We start from the raw sequence: 3,707 nt of genomic DNA on the forward strand, positions 1-3,707 counted from the left end.
TTTTTGTTGGTCATGCCATGCACCAAATATAATTATTCTACGCCAACTTGCTATCTCTTCTCCAACTTGCCGTTATTCTTGGTCCAATTCCCATTTCATTCGTTTTTGGACCCATTTTGCTATATGTTTCACTAATAGCTTCGGCCATGGACAAGCTGATTTTCGATTGGTATTTTTCCTTGATAGTCCCACTCAAGACCATTCCAAAACACACCGCAGCTTGTCGCTCGGTGGCAAACTGACCAAGTTATAATTCATGAAAGGTACCTCAACTTGGCACACCACGTGGTCGGCCCAAACCATAAACCAACCAAACGACCGACTTGGAGCACCCTGACCGGGTTGGCCCCATATAATAAAAGTTGCGTCTCTACACGCCCAACTTATGAATATTCTACGCCAAGTCGCTATCTCTTACCGGTAAGCCGGTATTCACCTTCCAAGGGTGATTTTGGTCAAGCGCCATTTCCTGCGACTTGGTCCCCGAATTGGACCATCATCACCTAATATCTCCGTGGTCTTTCAACTCAGCCTCATGAAACTTTCAGGGTAGATAGGTCTCCCCAAGACCTTTCCAACGGTGAGCCGTTTGCCTCGCTCGGCCATCTACAGCCGAAGTTATTAATGGTACTTGGTACCTTACCCTGTTTTTTCCATACTTGTTCGTACTTGGGTACAAACTTTGGATCGCCCATATCTCCACTTTGGAGGCCAGCCAGCACCTTGGCCCCATATACTTTTTTGTTGGTGATACCATGCACCAAATATAATTGTTCTACGCAAGCTTGCTATCTCTTCTCCAACTTGCGGTTATTTTTGACTCAAGTCCCATTTCCATAGTTTTTGGTACCAATTTGCTCTATGTTTCGCTAATAGCTTCGCCCAAGGACTTTGTGATTTTTTGTTCGCATTTTTCCTAAATAGTCCCACTCAAGACTATTTCAAATCACACCTTAGCTTGTCGCTCAGTGCCATACAGCCAGAGTTTTAATTCATGAAAGGTACATCACCTTGGTACACCACGTGGTCGGTCCAAACCATCAACCAACCATATGACCGACTTCGAGTCGAGCTAGCGGCTAGGCTCAATATAATGAAATGCGTGTCTTGATGCGGGCTACTGACGGTCTGAACAATGTAGCTCGCTAGCTCGTCTCTAAACTTGTGTTTTGGTCGAATATTGGGTGTTCATGTACCACTTCGGGTAACATGGACTTTGGTGCAACTTTACCACTTGTGCACTTAATAACTTCCCGGTCATTCAAGTCTTTGCCTTCATACTTTCAGGGTAGTTAGGTCTCGTCGAGACCTTTCCATACATATGCCAAACTCATCGATCGGACATCTATAGCCCGAGTTATTCGCGGTACACCGTACCTTACCCTGTTTTTTCCTCAATTGGGTACAAACCTTGGAACACCCATATCGCCCCTTTAGAGACTAGCTGGCACGTTGGCCTCATATAATGATAAGTGCACCTCAACTAGGGCTACTGACGGTCAGAACATTTCAACTTGCTAGCTCGGGCCCACACTTGTGTTTTTCTCGAAAATATGGTTCAAGTGTGCCACTTTGGGCACTTTTGGACATTTTGTCCCCACACAACTTTCTTGCCTTGGTAGATAGGGTCTTGTGATCTTGGGCAAAAAGATGCACCAAGATAAAGTCTAACTTTCGTTCTTGTACCGCAAAGCGCTATCTCAAACACCCGAGGAGATAGAAAGTGATTATGTTCGGTATATCGGTCTTCCATGGCCTACTATGGTAAACCCCTGCAGGTATGCAACCGAAGGTGCTTGGTACATGTATTTGGTGCAATATCGGTGCAAAGTAGGTGTTTCCTTGATCGGGCTATAACTTTCTTGGTTGATGTTGGATTGCTTTGCGGTCTTCGGGGGATAGTTAGGGAACATGTTGGCCAACATTTCCTTATTCCTCAGCCTGGCCGTACCTCTTACCGTCTAGGCGGTATACATGCTCTAAGTTGGAACTTGTGTTCCTTTGGGTAACTTCTCTGACTTTGACGCTTAATAACTTTCGTTCATATGCAGTCTAAGCTCTGCAACTCTCAGGAAAGCTAGTACTACTCATTTCCTTTCCATATCAGTCTTTGGCTTGTCGATCCGATGTCTACAGCCTTACTTATTCACGTTCCCTGTGAAGGTAGGTTTTTGCCCATTTTCCAGTTCATGTGGTAACATTCCCAGACTTTGCCGGCTTTCTCTTCATGTGGTAACTTGCTTGCTCATGTGGTAACTTGGAAGTGTTTTTCTGACAGACCCAATCTGGGACTTAGCCGATTTTTCTCTGCATATTATATGGATCCATCACTAGGCCATCTTGCTTGCTCATGTGGTAACTTGGAAGTGTATTTCTGACAGACCCAATCTGGGACTTAGCCGATTTTTCTCTTCATATTATATGGATCCTGGACTTAGCCGATTTTTCTCTTCATATCATATGGATCCATCACTAGGCCATCTTGCTTGCTTGTGTGGTAACTTGGAAGTGTATTTCTGACAGACCCAATCTGGGACTTAGCCGATTTTTCTCTTCATATCATATGGATCCATCACTAGGCCATCTTGCTTGCTTGTGTGGTAACTTGGAAGTGTATTTCTGACAGACCCAATCTGGGACTTAGCCGATTTTTCTCTTCATATTATATGGATCCTGGACTTAGCCGATTTTTCTCTTCATATCATATGGATCCATCATTAGGCCATCTTGCTTGCTTGTGTGGTAACTTGATAGTGTATTTCCGACAGACCCAATCTCGGACTTAGCCGATTTTTCTCTGCATATTATATGGTTCCATCACTAGGCCATCTTGCTTGCTTGTGTGGTATCTTGAAAGTGTATGTCTGACAGACCCAATCTCGGACTTAGCCGATTTTTCTCTTCATATAATATGGATCCTGGACTTAGCCTGTTATTAGGTTATTATATATGGATCCTGGACTTAGCCGATTATTAGGTTATTATATATGGATCCTGGACTTAGCCGATTTTTCTCTTCATATAATATGGATCCGGGACTTAGCCGATTATTAGGTTATTATATATGGATCCTGGACTTAGCCGATATTTCTCTTCATATAATATGGATCCGGGACTTAGCCAATTTTTCTCTTCATATAATATGGATCCGGGACTTAGCCGATTTTTCTCTTCATATAATATGGATCCGGGACTTAGCCAATTTTTCTCTTCATGTGGTAACGTATGCCAATCGCTCACAAGTCATGGGATAAGGGTACTTGTGTTCTTCCATCTTCTAAGTCCCGCACGGGGACATCGTGATCGCCCCAAGTCCGGAATAGCGCCAAGTCAAGCCCCACGGTGGCCGTGCAGGACCTGTTAGCGGCGGCCCCACTGACAGCACTAATCCGGACTTAGAAATTATATCTTTCTAATCGAACACCACACATGCAACACCACCATACCACCATCTCCTTGCAAGTACCTAAGTACCCGCAACTCCATGGTGAAGGCAATGTCACTCCATCACCAACCTCTTTGCACTGCAAGCACTTGCGTACCCACAACACTCCGAAGAAGGCAACGGCGCGCGATGCTCGACTCCACACACCACACCACACCACACCACCGATGGCCAGCCAGCCAGCCAGCCCAGCTAAGGACTAACCAACCAACCAACCACCAATGGCCTAGGCCAGCCAGATCCCACCTTCAAGTCCAAGCAC

Source organism: Anopheles ziemanni (genome assembly GCF_943734765.1).
Source record: "Anopheles ziemanni chromosome X unlocalized genomic scaffold, idAnoZiCoDA_A2_x.2 X_unloc_26, whole genome shotgun sequence".
NCBI classification, from domain to species: Eukaryota; Metazoa; Arthropoda; class Insecta; order Diptera; family Culicidae; genus Anopheles; species Anopheles ziemanni.